The 20,095-nt window shown below is 46.0% G+C and overlaps 1 protein-coding gene, 1 long non-coding RNA gene and 1 pseudogene across 4 annotated transcripts in view; 2 read left to right on the top strand and 1 right to left on the bottom strand.

The window, feature by feature from the left end:
* Positions 1 to 20,095, top strand: part of LOC149339988 (CUGBP Elav-like family member 4) — a 162,524-nt gene that overhangs the window by 124,367 nt on the left and 18,062 nt on the right. The window lies entirely within an intron of this gene.
* Positions 1,901 to 16,773, bottom strand: LOC149339989 (uncharacterized). 3 transcript variants are annotated; one of them, XR_016283578.1, is made up of 3 exons: positions 16,627 to 16,773; positions 12,567 to 12,620; positions 1,901 to 12,497 (listed from the first exon to the last, which is right to left on the bottom strand). It is a non-coding gene; the product is annotated as an uncharacterized LOC149339989 (long non-coding RNA). The 3 variants fall into 3 exon arrangements; XR_016283579.1 differs by lacking the exon at positions 16,627 to 16,773 and having other exon boundaries at positions 1,901 to 5,069; positions 7,774 to 12,497; positions 12,567 to 16,283; XR_016283577.1 differs by lacking the exon at positions 16,627 to 16,773 and having other exon boundaries at positions 12,567 to 16,283.
* On the top strand, positions 5,666 to 9,902 carry LOC149339990 (uncharacterized; annotated as a pseudogene).

The following is a 20,095-nucleotide window of genomic DNA, read 5'->3' as shown; positions in this document are numbered from 1 at the left end:
GGCGGCGACGGCCGTGCTCAAGAGGCTCTACGCAAGCGTGTGCACGGGCAAACAACCTCGCGCGCTGTGCGATACACAGCTCGAGAGGAGAGGCCGAAGCACCGCCACTCGAACGCGCGCACTGTCGATTGGAATCGCCCCGGGCAGGAGGCTGCTTGTGACTTGGGGAACAAAGAAAAGAGAAGAAACTTTTGCGCGCAGTTCGTTCTCTTTGCCAAACTTGAGTGCTCGACAAAAGATTCCCTGCTGCTCTATACTCTTGCGCTAATGTCTTGGCGAAACGCGAGAATTTTCTGTACGAGCATGAGGCACAGAGGAAGAACTGGAAGTCCAAAAGCAGAAATGAGGCACATACGTCGAGGTCTGCCGTTATTACAGCCAAGGAGAGAAGCCTTAATTGGAAACATGAAACTCTGACCAGTAGCGTTACTGCTCAATGCTTTATAGCTCTCTGATTAGCATTTCGTGAGAATAAAGTTCGACGGTATACAGCTGCATTCAGCGAATGCAATACTTGCACAGCGGTTAGCGCAAGTGCTAGAGGGATTATCTGAGTGCTACTTCAGGAGAAAAGCGCTATTGAGGAATATGACTTCAAGTCAAGTGATCAGTGTCGACGTGAACAATCTTCAAACTAGTCGATCTGGGTCAACTTAACAAGGATGCTTGAAAGCTCGCTTTCCGACACGAAATGTGCCATTCCCGAAGCGTCAGTTGCAGGAGTTCTGAGTAAAAAGAAGTAACGCATGAAAAAAAGTTTTACTCCAGCACTACAAGCCTAGACTTGCAAGCATGGGCGTCCGGAGGGCGTATTGCCAAACCATATCCCGTAGACGCACTCGAGCAGACGACGCCCAGGAGTGCGATCACGTGACATCACGCCACTTCCGTCGGCTGAAGCAGCGCTGGCGGCGCCTAGCGTTTGCAAAGCGACTCTAGAGAAGTTTCGGTTTTGGTTTCATGCAGGGACTCGATTCACGCGCACTGCCTCGGCCCTCGTCGCATTTTGTTTTTGTCGTTGCGCGAGGGTGCGCCCAGCTTTTTTTTTTTCCTCTTTGCGTGCAACGCGGCGCTTTGTATTCGATTCAAACGCACTGCCTGGGTTCTCGTCGCGTTTTTTTTTTTTGTTGTTCTCTTTACGCAGGCGTGGGCGCGACGTCATTGCACAGCTTTTTTCTCTTTTTGCGTGCAGCTCGAGCGAGCTCAGGCTCAGCACAGAGGAAAACCACATCCGCTGGTGTCCGTGCAACGTATACCAGTGGATGCAGTGATACGTACAGGTGCCGTCAAAAGTAAATGGAAGGCAATATTAACGAAAAATTTAATAATTACGCCCCCCCCCCCCTTAATTCATGCATCCTTGAATACATATGTGCAGACTAATTGTGGTTGCGCGAATTGCACTGTCCACCAACAAACATGGACCATTATGCTTTAGATTTAAAGAAATTAATTTTTTTGACAAAGTCGCCTTCCATTTACTTTTAACGGCGACTGTACATACCTTTTCTTTTCCGCAGGCTTTCTAGGGGGCATGAGGTCGGCGCCGATAGTCAAGCGAGATGTTGTCAACTCTCTTTGATGAATATAAACGCTGTTAAAGTAGTTAGCTTGTTTTTTCCGGGCATCACGCGTCTGATATTTGCTCCTATAGCGCCCGTTGTGCAGCATGTGCTACTATTTAGTTTTTTGCTGCCTTCAGTCAGCGCCTGAACTCTGTAGTGCTTTAGCACAATGAAAATGAACGTGTAACCCTGTTTTTATAACATGCACGTGTTGAACCCTTTTTCTGGAAGCATGCACCAACTAGCCACCTGTTGGAGACGGGGGGGTCCTGGAGTTGACTGACTCGTTCAGCCCCGCAGGTCCCAGCTCCGAAGAACGATGTCGAACTCCGATATGGAGGAAACTGTACATAAGGTTTATTTTACATATTTACAGACGAGATGGGAGTGTGGTGGTTACAAAACAACACCCCCTTAAATGCCCTTGGTATTCCCGAGATCTCTGACTAGGGAATAAAGTTCGGAAAACGTTCTCCAGTCAGGTGGACAGTTGTGGGCGCTGGCGGTACCACCCACGTCAAGGGGCGGTGCTGAACTCTCCCGCAGCTCGGTCGATGGGAAAGGGGAAAGCCAGCAGACCTCGAACACTGTCGTGTCGAATTGGCAGGTGCAGCACCTCCGTGGGAAAGGAAGGCCACGCCGTTTCCCAGCCGGTGGACAGGGGGAAAGACACGTCATCGAAGGCTGTCGTGTCGATTCAGCACTGTGTTGAGATCGGTGCCCCCTGGGAAAGTAAGTGCGCTGCGTTTCCCAGCAGGTGAATGCGGGGCCTTGTACGCCCCCGCCTGATGTCCGAAACGCAGGACCTCAGTCAATGTAGCAGTCGCCTTTCAAGTAAAATCAACAGCGTGACCTTTCACGGCGTCACTCCGTCCGGCGACCCGTGGGCAGACTTGGCCACCTGACGCCGCCGCCGTCACCGCTGTTCCCCGCCGCACCTTTGTTGCATGACTCACGTCTTACTGGAATTCCTCCCAGGCCTGTGTTCGCCGATCTTAACATACCCAACAAGTATCACTAAGGTAATAATAGTTGAGAAGCTAGCTGCACAAGACTTCATTTTCGAAGAATGCCTGACATGCAGTGCGAAAAGAAACGACTGAACGCACGAATGGGCTGAAAACTGGAAAGCGTTAAGTTTAGTACGCATATGTCGATCAAATGATATGTCGCCAGTCGGATTATGCAAGCAGTAGAATGTTCTGCAGTCTTGCGCACTGTTTTCCAGAGAAATTCGCAACTACACACCTACCAGGTGGACTTCACCACATAATGAATGCACCCTTGTAGGGTAGATTCACCGCATGGCAGCAGTGTCGTGAGGAAAGTGGGCACGTCAGAATGACAAGACCATGACTCATTTTATCACCAGGAAATGTTAAGCAAATCAGTGTACTACGTGGTATCTTATTTCATGATTGCCCCGACAAAAGGGGGAAGGGGCACTGCTCGGCTTCTTGCGAACTTCTGGCCTGCATGACAGGCTGTGACTTCAACGAACGCTGACTTTCCCTGTGACTTCAATTTTCTGTTACCCTCCTTTCTCTTTCTTTTTATTCCCTCACCCCCTTCCCCCCGTGTAGGGTAGCAAACCGATTATTCTTTGGTTAACCTCCCTGCCTTTCCTCTTCTACCTCCTCCTCCTACGCATTTCGCACTGCCCTCCACCCGCGCACTGTACTTTCGTGGCCGTTTTCTAGGTACAGTCTTTGTCAAAAGTAACCACGGTGGTGCTGGTGGCAACAATGGCTGGTGCTGTGCCAATAGCGGTGCTACTTCACAATGAGCAGAGCACAGAAGGCTACATGGCTGCATTTCAACTTCTAAAAGAGACTCATCCTTTCTGCTTCGGAGGTCAGGCCGTAAGTAGGAAAAACAATAACACTGCCTTTAATTTGTGCATTGCAGAAGCTAACTTCAAGAAAATATGCCTTCATGTTTCCTTCCCCATTACTTCATCACCATAAAATGTGGTTGTCTGCCAAGCATTGCAAGAGGTTGTAGGTCAGTGTTAGAGATGCAATTCTAGGCTGCCATATTGTTCACGAAAGCACCCCATAATGAAAAATGTAAGAGCGATATTTCAACACTGTGCTAGACAAAACCCATAACTTCGCCATATGCACTCAGTGAGGGTGCAGTTACGGCTCAAGTTTGAGTGAAGAATAGAGGGGAACAGAATGTTGCAGTTTACTAACATGTCTGCGGCACGAAAGGGAATGATATCAGTTCCTGTAAAATTGCAATGGTCATACAAACATGCGAACAGCCATTTCTCTAAAGGTAAAAAAATTGTTGTACAGACTAGAAAGAAAGCATACGTAACTTTTTGGGCCTACAGTATAAAAGCAAAAATGCTGAAATGTTCACATTACTGGCTACTTGCGTTCTTCAGAGCACACTCAATTCTCTCCATATTAAAATTCCTTATGACGGTTACCTTGCACTTATTGATTAGCTATTCCGTATTGATTCTATTCCGTACCTGTGGTTAGAGGCTTTAATGCTTCAGCGTTTCTGAATCAAATATTCCGTCTCCTCAGAGAGCTTGGCAGTAAGCAGTCTACCATCCTACCTTCTACTTCTACTGAACACTACGTAATGATAGATGTGAGACTATCGTCCAATGCCTGAACATTAAGGTCGTCGCCCTTGGTTACAGCCGAATATCTGTTCTGCAGTGAGACCTTTACTTTCCCTCTTACCGCTAACGCGTTAATGGGCTTCCGTCTCACTGTTTTTTCCCATCCCTTCAAGCATAGGCTAAATTGAGACCTTACCATCCTGTGGCCGCTACAACGCACCTTTCTGAGAACTTCCACAGCCTGCACGATACCAGGATGAGCGCACAGTATGAAGTCTATTTCATTTCAGAAGGAATATGATCCATAAATTATTCCTCTCTGCAAACTCTACTCATAACTCCCCCCCTGCTGTTCCTAGAGCCTATACCATAGTCGCCTACTGCCTGGTCTCCTTTCCTACCTTGGCATTGAAGTCAGCTATCAGTACACTGCAGTGTGTTTTTATTTCGTTCTCTGCAGATTCCTCGTTTTCATAGCAGCTTTCAGTGATCTGGTCATCATGGCTAAATGCGGGTGCATACGTTTGTACCGCCTTCAGTTAGCACTTAAGGTTATTTACGATAGCTGCCACCCTCTTGTTAATAATATAAATTCCTCTATGTTGCCAGCTATATTCTGACTGATAAGGAACTCCACACCTAGTTCTGCTATCTCCACTAATCCACGATAGCATAGTATGTGCCCTCTTTTAGGACTGTATATGCCTTATCTGTCCTAACCTCGCTATGCCCCACGACATCTCATTTAATGCCTGCTAGTTCCTCAAAAAGCTTTGCAAGACTAGCCTCACTGGATAAGGCTAGAGTTAACAGTCACCAGGTTCAGTTTCCAGCGGCGGTCTGTACAGAGCAAGAGATTCTTGGCACCCTCTGTTGTGTCACAGGCCTGGCTGCTGCCTTGGTCAGTTGCTGAGCTGCCGCTGGAGACAGGGTTAACTAGTGTATTAATACAGGAGGTTTTGACCAAGTACTACACCAGGGCGGCCAAATCCTGCTCTGGTGAGGAAGTGCACTGTCGGTTCTGGTCACCGATATCGGACCTAACCCCAGGCCTGGTTATGCAGTTCCATCGACAAGCAGATTGGGTTATTTCTACTTAACAGCAAGCTAGCCATGGCATCTATGCCATGGATACTGACCTTTTTCTTTATTTTTTTTTTGGTTTCAACCGAAAAGTCCAACCCCTACTAGTAAGCCAGGGTCCAGAGTATGCATACGCTGTCACTTCTGCATAGTGATATTATTTCAACTGCTTTAAACTGCGGCAGAATTTTCTTGTCTATGATCCTCATTACAACAGTCCTCTGAAAGCAGCGGATATCCGCCAGGATTCACACTATGTGCAAATGTTTGGCAACAGATGATGTAAAGTCAGATTTCTAGAAGAAAGCTAGCCACAATATTGTTAATCAAAAAACAAAGATCCAAGGATGAATCCTTGCAGGTCACGTGAAGAACAAACACTAAAAGCTATCAATTGTTCTTGGCTTGATAGGCGTGCTGAAATCGGCTATTGTTATCGCTGCAGGCACCACACGTATTTATGACAGACAACTCCAGTGCAGAGAAGGCTGCACTGCAGGAAACATGGCCTCCAGCCAGGCAGCTTCTGTGCCATTTTCATGTGGCCCAGGCAGAGTGGCGCTGGCTGACAGCTGCCCACAACCATGTTGGCAAGGACCAGAGACGGCAACTAATGTCAACATTCCAGGAGCAAGTTTTGTCCAAATGTAGTTCTTTTTTAAAGAGGGGGACTGTGCGAAATTACAGGCACAGCGTAAATGTGCATATGTGTATGTGAAAGGCACTGGCACATTTCTCACTAAAGGATTCCAAACTCCAACTACAGGTCATGTATGCTGACACAGAAGAGAAGCTGGAAGCTGCGAAAGCCAGGCTTGGGTCTGAATCCCACCAGGGCTACATAGAACGGGTGAAGGCATTCCTCAAAAGGGAAGAGGAGTGGGTGCTCCTTTTTCGTGCAAACATCACCACACGGGGGCACAACACAAATAATTTCTCTGAGGCCACCATCCGTATCCTAAAAGACATCGTGCTCAGCAGAGCAGAGGCCTTCAACGCCGTTGCACTAGTGGATGCAGTGGCCGTGGTGTGGGAGAGATACTTCGAGAGCCGCATCCTCCGCCATGCTAACAGCCGTGTTGCCAGTCATCACCTGGCTTACAAATGGCTCCTTTCCCGGATGCCATCAGGAGCTGCTGACACCATACGACTAACAGGACACAACCTCTATGCAGTGCCCAGTGCCACACGCCAAGACACAATACATGAAGTGTCAGCAGATTTTGGAATGTGCAGCTGCGCAGCAAAAAAACAAGGTGCTTTTTGCAAGCACCAGGCGCTTGTCCATGAACCTTTTGGGAGACTGTTTCCCAATGCTCCGCCCCTGAACACAGGAGACCGGCATTAATTGGGCAAGCTGGCCTTAGGCAACAAGTGCCCCCCTCTGGATTTATTTATGCCCTTCCTGGAAGGAGAGCAGCCTCAAGAAGAGCCCGACCAGGCAAGCTGCAGTTACAAAAACCCACAGGCTTGTGAAGCAAGCCACATGCAAGACGACTGCCAGCCCTCCACATCAAGACAGCTGTCACCTACTGCGCAAGACTGTGATCAACCGCAGCTTGCCCAGGTGCATATTCCCTGTAAATTTCCTTCTCATCCTAAATCCTTCTTTCCTCAGCAATGCCAGTGCAGGTAAAGACAACGAACATTTTTTCTGGTTGATCTTTGCAAACTTGTAGAAAAGGCACTTTTTAGAGTTCATGCTGAAAGTAACACTAGTGTAGAAATACAAATTCTAGAATTCTGTGCGATACATATTACCTTGCCGATGTTAGTTGCACATTCAAGTCTGCAGCTTTCCATTCAGATGAAAGGCTATACCAGGCAAGAATGAATAAATGAGCCACAGTTTTGTCTGTAAATGCTGGGAACATTTGCAACGGACCTATATATCAAGAATGTTAAACTCAGATTGTTCCACTGACCAGGTCTTTACTGCATATGCATGAAGAGGTATGCCTTGCTACAGTGAAGTTTCATGTCCAGCAAATGAATATTCTGATTCAGCTCAGAGCTTACTGCAAAGATAGCAATAGGGTGCCACGGTCATAATTGGCTACTTGTAACAATTTCAGACAAGTTTAGTTTAGTTTATGAGGATTTAATGTCCCGAATCAACTCAGGCTATGAGGGACGTCGTAGTGAAGGGCTCCGGAAATTTCGACCACCTGGGGTTCTTTAATGTGCACTGACATTGCACAGCACACGGGCTTCTTAGAATTTCGCCTCCATCGAAATTTGACTGCCGCAGCTGGAATTGAACCAACGTCTTTCGGGTCAGCAGCCAAACACCATAACCATTGAGCCACCGCGGCGGCTAATTTCAAAGAAGTGTGCATGCAAATAATGAGAATGCTAATATATAAAAAGAAAGAAAACCAACATGGCAATCCTCAGCTGCTGTAGCCCAGCCTGCAACTAGAACTTCCATCACAGGGTAGATGATAGCTACAGAGCTTTGAACATTCGAAACGCTCAAAGTGGACGGAATCTAGTCATTCAGTTCCACAACCTTTCATGCAGGAAAGAGAAGATGTGTACCGGAGCTTGGAGTCCCAGCTGCGCCGCCTGCATGCCATGAATGAGCACAACCCTGCATATCTAGAAATCCTGCGGTGTCTTGGGCATGAGCTGGACCGCGTGCCCAATGGAAATGACGCAGCTGGGCTTATGCTTGCCTTCAAGGCAACTGCAGCAGCACGGAGGCACCGGGGACGTCAAATCCGGGTGCAGCCTACAAGTATTGCGAGACGCCGGCCGGGGTTGACAAGGGGCTCCAAAAGGGTGCCAGCTGGACACCCACCAGGTCAACCCTGTTCCAAGAGGCCAAAAAAAAGGCCCCACTCCCTTCGGAGTAATGTGCTAGAAAATGTCCGAAGTGCAAAATTGCACTGAGGACATTTCTCGAGAAGATCAAATGCAACATGTCTATTCTTGATAACACACTTGATTTTGAGGGGCGTGTCATGTACCGCACGCAACACTGTGCACTTGCTTGTGATGTCAGGTTTGTGCTGCGAGCTGGACACGCATGCATTTTAAGAAGGAATTTTGCACCACACGATTGATGCTCATGAATAATTCAGTAAAAGTACGGTGCATAGTGCCCCTGACAGTGGCCTTATCCTGAAGTCTTCCTATTCCAAAATCTGATGTGAGTTCTCATGTGTGCTGTTCTCATAATTCTTGATTTTTTGGTTTGGTATGGTTTATTAGGGTTTAAAGTCCCAAAGCGACTCGGGCTATGAGGGACGCCGTAGTGAAATTCCGACCACCTGGGGGTTCTTTAACGTGCACTGACATCGCATCTCGGGCCTGTAGAATTTCATCTCCATCCAAAATTCGGCCACCGCGGCCGGGATCGCACCCGCGTCTTTTGGGTCAGCAGCCGAGCGCCATAACCACTGAGCCACCGCGGTGGGGCCTTGATTTTTTTATCGTCTTTTAACAGTCCGGCAGACTGCTGCAAACTGCACTGTTTGGTCATAGCTATGCTCTTTTCTGCTTGAAAAGAGTAGCATAGCTCTCTAACACTCCAAAGGTGACCACAGCTCTGAGTCTGCAATTCTGCTGGGTGTTCTTGTGCATGTTTGTCTTTCCTTGGCATTTTTCCTGACTCTATGGTGCACTCCAATGCATCACAGGCTTTTGTACACTGCAACATATCTTTGGTTTTTTGCACTGCTTTGCCAGTTTCTTTTTAAAGACACACGGTGTTTTCAAGATCCTTAAGACAGCCTTCAGCGACCACCTCTCTGATTTAACCACTTCCCCGCTGGCCATGACACAATCAAGCAGCAGGTCTTCCGTTACAGTGCTGAAGTTGCACTGGTTAACTTGCAACCTTGCAGCTGCCAGTCTAAACTTTTCACCTTTCCCCTCCTTCATACTGTAAAGTTTTATTGCCCATCGCATGGCCAAGTTTTGTTGAACACTGTAAGGTGAACTTTGCTTTGAGGCTTTCTTCTACATTTTGTGCGTTGCCTCAGCTTTAAGCCTGCTCGGAAACACAAACACGGCTATTTGCCCTTCAAGTGGGATCTATGACAGCTGCACGGCTCTATATCATATGTACAATCGAAGCCACTGTTACCACATTTTCCTGTAGTTGACAGATTGAGAGGATTTGGCTGTGTAACTACGATTGCTTTTGCGTAAAATGTTTACGTGGTGTTTCTTGTGCACTTGCTAAATGGCAGAGGTGCTGCCTCACTAAGTGTAGGAGCAGTGTGCATAAACAACTCTCCAAAACTGCTAATTCCTCCATATGGTTTCATCGAGGGGTCTCACTAAGAGTAGTTTTGTATCTTATGAGCAATGATGTTAGTCAACTGTGTGTGGCATTTGCTGATGACTTTAAAAAGCTGTTTTGAAATGTTCGATCACTATCTGTCCGGACTATTCTGGAATTTCTACAATGCGTTCTGGGCGTTCTGGCGAATTTCTGGGCGTTCTACAATGTTTCACCTAATTCAGATGCTTTTGAAGTAGCTGTGAAATAATTTGTGATTGGAGTTAGTCAAGGTCATTCCAAGAAACATAAAAAGTTATCATGAAAGCATCTCACTGTGGGAAGCCAGCACTTATTTATTTTGTTCACTGTTCACTGTTGTCTTCAATTCCACCATTCCATGTGAGCATATTAAAAAGTGTCCCGGACTTAATTTAAACACTCTTGTCTCATCTTATGATGACACCTGCGCAACACATGAATCACATACCTATGAAATCATCAAATACCAAAAAAAAAACGTGCCACCGTCTCCGCTTAAAAGGAGTGCCTAACGTAGGGCCGACATGACGACCGCAAATTCACCACAGTGCTCTCAAACGGCCGGCGTGGCTACTTGTTACAGATTGCACAAAACAGCCCACTGATCTCGGAATCAAGTTTCACAATCCCGAGCCTCTCGCTTAGTGAACACACAAACCGATAGTTCAGAGCGGTTGCTGTTGTGAACAGCGCGTCACAATAAAGGGTGCGGTCGCAAAACGAAAGCATGTTTTCACACTATAAGGTCCGTTAGAGCTACTTCGTTAAACTGCATGTAATAAATGCGCTTCCACTTGGCCAGCCTTCACAAAACAAGTTTGTAAACAAGTTCCATGTACACCATTTGACAACGCTAGTCCCCAAGGCTGGAGGGTGTTTCGCGATCGCAAGTGCTCTGTGAAATGTTTATGCAGTAAACTTTCGCAGCCGTGACTTCACATAATTGCTTGCTGTAACTCAGCCAACATTACGCCCCGGCTTTCGCAACAGTGCCACTGTGGTCCCTAAAAATAATTGCAACCCTAGTATCACCTCGAACGGAGAGCAACCGAGCAAATGTTCCAATATTACACACTACTAGCTAATTGACAAACTGCAAGAAAAGGCGTACCCAGCATCCAACGGCACTGCTTGCATAGATCCTTGGCATCACATATTTAGAACGGCATTTGTTTGCAAACCAATGTCTTCTGGCAGGCTGGCTGGTGCACTTTGTTCATTTTTAAACTGTGCAAAACAACGAGGACCGAATAAGGTAAGGAGGACATACGCTCACAGCGCAGAAAAAACTCTGGTCCACTTGCCACCACCGAGCTCAAAAAACGCCATCTTTGCAAACAAATAAACATAGTGGCGTCACTTCCGGCGACTGTAGCGCTGCCTAGCGTTCGTGAACTGTCGTGGAAGTTTTGGTTTCGCTTCACGCGGGACTAGGAGGTATGTCGTGTCTGGTCGTGTGTTTGTGTGTATGTGCGCGTGCGTGCGTGATCACGTGATAAAACGAAGGACGAAGACAAGTCGCAGCTTTCTTTTACAACCTCTGTGTCGATCGTCGACGTTCAACTTTTTTTTTTTCTCAAGCAGCTCTGCGCATTGTTAGCTACCTCATCGGCAAAGTGCGTGTCTTGGCAGCACGAGCTCCGGCGGTGGAAAGATACCGAAATTTCCACCTTTTGCTGGTCGCATAAGCAACAATATAAATCCGATGTGGACAACGACGCGCTGTTTTGCGCGAGCTCAAAATCAAGGGAAACTACACCTGCGGGTGCCTGTGCTGTGCAGACCTGCCTGCAATAACATATGTCGTACTTAGATTTGTTTTCCAGGGCTTTCCATGGGGCATGAGGTCGGTGAAGATAGTTAATGAAGTGATGTTGTCAACTCTCTCTGATGATTTGAAACATTGTACAACGTATTTTAAATTACTTTCTTTTTCTAGGCATCACACAGCTGAAATGTTCGCTTCTCGCGCCCGTTGTGCAGCACGTACTGCTACTGCTTTGCCTGAACTCTGTGGTGCTTTCATGCACTGGAAAAGAACGTTTAACTCTGTACTTATGATTAGTATATGTTGAGTGTGGAAAGTAAGAGTTGAGAAAGCAAGCTGCACAGGACCCATCCATATTCAAAGACCAGGAAGCCTGTCAGGCATGAGAAACGAAATGACTGAGCACACGAATAGCAGATAATGAGAGCATTAAATTTCGTTCAGTGTGCATATGTCGCTCAAATGATATGTCGCCAGCAGAACCATGTAGGTAGTGGAACATTTTGCAGCCTTGCGCAGCCTTCTGCAGGAAAATTTGCGACTATGTATACACGCCTGCCAAATGGACATCACCACATAACAGCAATGTCAGGATGGTCATTTGGGCCCTTCCTGAACCCATCTCGCTCTTCCAAAGGGCTCCTCAACTTTCAGGGGCCCTCCTAGGGTGCAAGAAATATTTTATTGTTATTCCTTTTTATGGATAAAGTTTACTCCTTCCTTCCTCTTTTAGGGTGATTTACCACATGATAGCAGTGCCGTGAGGAAAATGGGCGCGCTGGATAGACAAGACGATGACTATTTCACATTATAACCAGGAAACGTTACCAAGAATCAGTAAATTAATGCACTAGCTGCCATCTTATTTACTGGTTTTGACATATTAAGTATAGCTGTGCATGGACTTTTCTTGAACAAATTTGCTAACCTGCTTGAGTTCCTCTTGAGGTTGTGGAGTGCAGCATGTATCTTTGCGTATTAGTGTCACCCATACATCATGTTCACGACATTCAGGGATAGAAGAAATGTTGCACTAGTATAACCCTTGTATATGAACTTCATAAGTTATAAAAGAGCACTTGGCTGATTGAAAATGCTTGCAATCATATGCACGCATAACCACACTGCCACAATTCTTCAGAAAATTGTTACGTATCACGCATGGAGGTGCACTTCCCAAACCTTATTCACTCCCGAATTCCAATATGTGCTCAGGGCAATAAACTGAAAAGAATGAGGTATACAAATTAGTGGGGAATACCTCGGCAACCTCTAGTTTGCTAATGACATTACCTTGTTGAGTAACTTTGGAGACTTGCGGCAAATATTTGAGGAGCTCATGAGGCACTGCAGACAGATAGGTTTGAAAATTACAACATGTATAAAGTAACTGTACTAAAGGTAAGGTAGTGGCTGGTAAATAATTTCCTCAAAAGTGGGAAAACACTCGAAGCAGCCCTTGTGTGCAATTACATGGCCAAGTATTCATTGGGGACACGAATAATGAAGGATTAGATAATAAATAAGAATAAGCTAAAGCATATCTGGTAGATATTCCGACATGATGAACAGTAGCTTGTTAATATCAGAAAATACCATTCTGTCAGAGCTCACTTAAGAAGTGCAGACTTTAAAATAAACAAAGTATCTGGAATTGAAACTGTGAATACTGGAACAAGTGGTGGGAAAAAGATCAATAAATGTAATTTTAACAGGTAGGGAAAAAGAAACCTAGATCAGTGGTCCTATATTAAACTTAAGGAAAAGAAGTGGAGTAGGGCACATCATGCAATGTGTACAACAGATAACCAGCTTCCAGTTTAAGCCACAGAATGTATATCAAGAAAGGGCGAATATAGTAACAGCCAGCAGAGGTTAGCTACAGCCATGATATATGGAAATTCACACAAGACAGGGGTAACTGGAGAACACTGGGAGAGTGGGTTTAATCCAGCTGGAGATGATCACACATCCATTACAGGCCAAGCACAGTCATGAGCAACCCAGTGCCCCTTATCATTTCAGATAACGTTACTAAGAGCAATGTAGTAAAACCTCGTTGATGCGTTCTTTTTTTCTAATTACGGGGAAAACTCTATTATCCGGGAAAACGCATGATCCAAACCGCCTAATTCTGATATATATACCTGTTGAATAAGGTAAAAAACATGTACTGACAATTTCACTTTATAAAAATGTCAATTGCCATTTCTTGGCACAAGAGCTAAACAGACCCTATTCCAGTGCTCGCTGAGTTCAGTCCGCGTTCGTGCTGTCTTTAACACAGAAGGAAATTCTCAACACATCAGCTCCGTCGTCGGCAATGACGAAAGTAACCAAAATCTGTTCCGTGTCATTGTTGGATGCTTCTCCCGTTTGCACCTAAGTACCGTGGGGAAGCCACCCGATTGTCGAAGTGTTTTTGCTTTTTAAGCTGCGTTTCCCAGACCCGGAAAAAAACTTCTTCTTGCCCTTATGCACCGCGATGAAACTTCAGCGCTTCTGCTCTTCACATCACGCACTCGCAGGAAAGGCCATCGCGAATGCTAATGCGTCGTTTTTATTTTTTGTTTTTGATGGTGGTGCTTCGCCTCATAGCAAGTAGGCACTGCAAAGACGTCACCACTCCGCAAAAAAAAAAAAATGTTTGCACATGTGCGGTTGGTCAATATACGAATTATACGACCACATATTGTCGAAATTCTAAACGTAGTAGTCAGGAAATCGAGTTTTCCTGGAATGTATACATTTGTAAATAATAATAATAATAATGTGTTTAAGAAAAATAGTGTAACTCAATGGGACATTTTAATGTCTGCGATTTTCTTCCTTTCTTTTATTGATGTCCATTTTTACAAAATGGAGGAGGCCAAGGTAAAAGCTGCGACAGTGCAGCTTGAGAGGCCCTCGACCCCCTTTACACGTGGCAGCGCGGAGAAGCACAACACGCAAAACATAACATACACAGGTAACCTGTGTACGAACCCAGAAACCGTATAAACCATGAATGTATCAACGAGGTTTTGCGGTTAATGTCAACAGCACTGACCTAGGCTTGCTTATACACTGAGGGCATTTTCTCGCGTGCATCAATTTTATGGATAGGAAGGCCAAGGTAGTATGCAATACTCCTTTGAGACTTCAGCTGTGTATTTAAAAGAAAGCAATTTGTGAAGACATAGTGCTGTAACTGCAATGAAAATTCAGAAATATTTACGGTTCTGGCCATATTCAAAGGACTCAGTGCAGCAAATGGATAGAAGATTGAAAAAGGTGCAATTAATCTGGTGCTTAGCGTGATGCTGTAAATCTAAACTGTGTCTCTAAAAGAAAGGGCTGTTGCCGACAATGTACAACTGAGCTAATGGAAGAAAATGCACGTTTTGATATGAAGAGCTGTGCTACAGACATCTTTTTATCATATATTATTGCATATAGGCTTTCAAAAGCTGATAACGTAAACAAAATCAGTTAATTACACTAACAACTGGCAAGGTTATGAGCACACAAATAATGAAACTAACACCAGGGGAGAAGAAAGCAGAAGTTGGAACATTACATTAACATTCAGTACCCCACAGATTTGCGTACCTCATTCTTTTCATTCTATTGCTCTTAACACGTACTGAAATGCTGCAGTGATTAAGATTTAAGAGGTACGTGTCTCCCTACGTGATTAGTATTTTAGTTTTCTAAAGCAAGAATGGGTAGACTGAGATCAAGTACAAAAAGGTGGCCTCTCCTACACCAATGCTGTATTGTGTGCAGGAGATAAGAGAGAGAGAGAAATACTTAAACAGGTTAAATCAAGGCCTTATACGTGCTCTAAGAGCCAACTGGGCAACTTGGCCGCCAAGGCCAGCCATGCCGACCAGCAGGAAGGAGGGGCTTGGGGCGGTGCAGAGAACGGATGGACATCTCCTTTTCACTTGCGCTTAGAAGCTTGACACAAGAGAGGTGATACAAGGAACATAAGACTTCAACAACTGAGCATTTATTCCACACATAGTGAAATTTAAGGAACCAATGAAGAAACGATCTTTTGAAACTGCTGCAAAATAGTTTGGACCTGAGTTTGGTCATGGCCATTCTAAGAAGCACAAGTAGGAAGTTATCAGCTTATTATGAAAGCACCTCATTGTTGGAAGCCAGCACATTTTTTGCTCAATCTGAAATGCACCATCCCATGTAAGCATACTCAAAATATATGCCTGCACAATAAAGTATGCATCTTTGTTCCTTCTTAAGGTATGGCGCCACACTTGAAGGAAAAATGTTTTTGATGGGAAAATATTTATTTTGGTATTTTCCAATATTACGCATCCCAGGTTACTGTCATTAGCACGTAATCAGCTTAAAAAAACTTTTTAAATATGACTTACTCTGAAACGTGCTAAATTTTCCTCTCATGTCAACAGAGATAACTCGTAAAGTAAGTAATGTACAGTCTGCATCACCCTCATGTCGAGCACTAAACCAGTGGCCAGCAGGCAATAAAAATTCATACTAGACAGCAACCCATGACACCTGGCCAAAGCTGTAGTGCCCACATTGCTTGTGGGTCTGCGAGGCTCTACTGACATGGAATCATTTCCTCTATAATCTAGCAGGTACGACGAGGTGTCACTTTATTTGCAGAGAAGTGTGCCGGCTGAGCGCTCTACACAAGGGTGAGGCAGGCTGTACACCATAATGATTTGGCACTAATGAAGGTCTACCTGTTAGATGAGAAGTGAACTACAATAGTCTGTGATGGATATGCAGGCAATCATTAGAACAACTGAAAGCATACATGGGAAAACTGCCTTTCTGCAAGCATGGATAATTTATCATGGCGCCTGACCAGCACACCGATCACATGTCTATGGATTTACGAAATACACAAAAGATAAACTAGCATCTTCTCTGCTTAAAGGTTGTGCCTAGCGTCGGGCCGGCATCCCCGACTGCCCACTCGGCACAGTGTTCTTATTACCCCTCACTTTGAGAAATAGCGGTTTGGCAATCCAAATTTATGCTATCAGCACCAAGAACACCGTTACCACCAGTCCGGAAAAACGGCTACAGTAAGTGCACTTTTCATTGGGCCACACTCGTCAAAACAAGTTTGACGCAAGTTCTGAGAAGTCTAGCCTTGGGGACAAAACGCGCACACCGTTGTTGCTCGAAAGAGCACCGCGAGCGCAGTGCGCTGGTGAAAAGTGAGTTAGTTTAGTGAGCAAAACTTCTGCAGACGCGACTTCACACAACCGACTGCCGAAACCACTTCTGCGTTAAGGCCAGCTTCCGCAAGAGCTATATATCGCGAACCAACGCTGTCACGAACAGCGAGCATCGATAGAAAATTACACACGGGCAGAGGGGCAGGCTGCGAGTCCGACGATACAGGGCCCGAGGGGCAGGCTGCGAGACCGACGATGCGTTTTCCAGCGTAGAACAGCGGCACGGCGCGGCTTGCATAGCTCCTTGGAATCTACGCACTTTAAGCATTCGGAGCCAAGTATCCCACGATCCAACGAGGCGGCTTTCATAAAACTGCGTAAAACCGCTCGCGTGAAACTGCAACCGCACGTAGGGTCCCTACCGCACGCATACGCAAGGCGCCATTTTTTTTATGACGGCGGAAGTTGCGTAGGGTCACGTGATAGCACTCCTGGGCGTCGTCTGCTCGAATGCGTGTACAGGCTATGTTTTGGCAATACGCGTCCGGAGGGGGGGGGGGGGGGGCAAGGGGGGGCGGCTGCACCCCCCTGGAAAATCACTCACTCGAACCGTGAGTGATGGCCGCACGCCAGGGGCGGTGGTGCGCTCAGTCAAAAGGGTAAAAGCAGCCCCGCATGGTCACATCTGCGAAATGCCGCGTCCGGGCGTGCGTCGTTCCGCCGTTTTCAAACCACGCCATCGTTAGCTCTACTGAAGGGCGACCTGTTCCAGACATACAGCGGCACCGGCGAGCATGTGTTTCGAGCCGCCTTGAGATGGGTGTCTGTTTCTTTGATCTCTAGAGAGATAGCGACACGGAGGCAGACAGTGCACGGGGCATCTTGTTTTCGCCTATCGTTACGCCGGTCACCGATGAATTCTTAAGGAGGGAAGGTAAAATCAGCCGTGTCCACCCCCGCTTTGTCGGGCTGCTCAGGGGCAAGCGGGCGATGAGTTGGCGCCGCCGCCGCTCGCTGTCTCCTCCGATCCACGGGTAGCGCAGTTCGGTAGAAGCGCCGCTTTCAGAATCTCCGGCAAAGGGGATTAGCTGCTTTTGTTCACGGCGACGCAGTCTCCCGAGGCGCCCCCACACCAGCGTTCTTTGCGTCTTCTGCGAAAACCAGCGCCTTTGGTCAACGCAGCCCGATGGTGCCTGCCTGGCTCGCCTGTCACCTCTGGCTGGGCCTCAAACCACAACAGCGCCCATGTACTGTGCGTGTCAGTGCATGGTAAAGAGACCCAGGTGGTCGACATTACCCGGAACTCTGTACTACTCCATCCCTCATAGCCTGAGTCGTTTTGGGGCTCTGAACCCCATAAAAACACAAAAACAAATTTTCCGACTGGAGTGGCGAGTGTCCCTTCCCCTCGGAAGTTGCGCGGCGTTCCTTTCACCCCCAAAGTGCGCATTCGGGGATACTGCGGCAAGTAAGCCCTTGCACGTGTGCGCGCCTCTGTGTTTGTGCTTGGGTGTTTTTAGTGGCCGGTTGTCAGCGAAGCTGAGAACAACCAAGACAGCGGACGAGAAAACGACGAGCGGAGAGCAGTGTGTGTGCGGTTGCTCGACTGTGCGGATGCGCAAGCAAGATGGAGCGAGGTGTATGAAGCTGCGAGCGTGCATTTATCTTGTAAATAAGTTTTCGTTGTATATATAGTCATCTTTTGTTTTCAACGTACGCGTTCAACAGTTTTTCCAATCAATGTGTATGATGAGTGTGCACCGAGAGCGTGTAATGAAGCACAGAAGTGAATTTATCACACGTGTAATTACGCAATTCGCCCAGAAAAATCCGAGGCGCCTACAGTTGCTGTTCAAGGAAGACTGACTGAGTGACTGTAGTTGCGTGTTTGTGAACATATTGTGCTGTGTGCTGGTCATCAATCCGGGTGAGTCGAGAACCCGTATGCAGCAAGACTGAGCACTCTTCTCCACGAAGTGATATAGCATCTTTTTGCATTTTTATTAATTTTAGTTGTTTCTTCGTTGATATACTCCAATGTACCTCTCCTAGCCGCGCTTTAATTTGCTGTTTGTAATTTTTCTTTCATGTGTGCATTTTGTTTAATTTTTATTTATATATAAATAAATAAATTTACTCCGCAAATAGCGCCTTTCTGCTACGAACATACCCCCCCCCCCCCCCCCCCCCCCGGGGCACCAACGGGGCCCCCCCCTGCAAAAAATTCTGCGGACGCCCTTGCTTGCAGGTGCTGCACTCAATACTCTTAGGCACGGAAGCCTTACCCTCAGTGAACCTGGGATAATGAAGAAATCATTTTTGAGGAGTAAAAATGAAGTAACTACTCTTGTAGCACACTCCCTTTCATAAAACAGAGTGCGCTAGGTGAGAGATTGCTCCCTCTTTACTTTTATATAGATGTATTCGAACTTAGAGCGTAGGAGAAGGTAGCGGTTTGATACTCTGCCCTCAGGGAGAGGGACAATGGAATAAAAACGTTAGGAGGAAAGAGAACAGCATGGGGGACGCGGGAAATAAAATGGCCAGTTTGAGAAAAAATTTTCAATTTCTCAATTTATTTATTTTTCATGACCCTCGGGTCTTCATCTGCTTTGTGCGCAAAATTATAGCGAACATGCAGTATACAGTTCGAAAATTACATTTTCTTGATGTGTATTGTTCGAAAATTGTGTGCGAATCGAGCTTCTAATGGCTCCGTCTCATCGCGATTTTCGCGGGTTTCTGACGACGGAGGACCGCCATTTTGCTATAACCACAAAGAGGTCAGATCAGAAGATCAGACTGGTTGCAATGCTACATTTCTCTGAGCAAAGTCAAAAGCCTACGAAGCCATAAACGAGGAAAACGAAGGAATGAATTTTGGGGTTGATTTCTAAGCTTTGATTTCTTTTTCTGCGCTTGCTATCACTGATTCCTTCGGGATTTCGTAAAGAATAATAGTAGAATGATTCTGTTTTTTGCACATTAATTCTGAGATGTAGAGAAGTGCACTAAATCTCTCGACTTTTCTGCTATGCTTGCAGTATATTTTGAAATCCATTTTGGTAAGAAATGCTTTGATATAAATAAGAATGCTGCAGTTTATTTCGTTTTATTTATTTATTTCCACAATTACTTTTACTTTTACTTCCATAATTAGCATGCCCCTCAAAAAAGACCGAATAGCTTTATTGTACAGCACAGGGTTTTGTGAATCTGCTGGCATAAAAAAACTGGTGCAATTTCTTCTTAATCATTTAACGCCCTCGAGTGGGTTACGGAAATGTTAGTTGTCATTTCTTAACAACAGCACGAGATGGCTAATAATAAAATGCAGTCCTGAAACGTGCATAAAGCGTTACACATTCGTGCCAAAGTTGCTTACATTCAATGCGTAAATAAGGAAAAAATTAAACTCCTCGGACACCAACGCCTCGCTTCGCGTGGGAGCTTGAGGCGCTGTGAACGGAAAAAAAGTTTATTCCACAATGCCTTCCACAACATTACTGTCGCAGCTGTAGTTGTGCTCGTGCCTCATTATTCATTGCGGTCCAACGAATAGCACGCACATTTAGTGATGAGCACGAGGTCACGGGTTCGATTCCAATTCGCGTTGCTCGCATTTCGATGGAGGCTCAATGCAACGGCGTTCGTGAAGAT

Source organism: Amblyomma mixtum, chromosome 6, assembly GCF_055824585.1.
Source record: "Amblyomma mixtum isolate Tamu chromosome 6, ASM5582458v1, whole genome shotgun sequence".
Classification (NCBI taxonomy): Eukaryota; Metazoa; Arthropoda; class Arachnida; order Ixodida; family Ixodidae; genus Amblyomma; species Amblyomma mixtum.
Note: the sequence above shows the minus strand (reverse complement) of the source record. Positions and strands in the feature narration are given on the sequence as shown.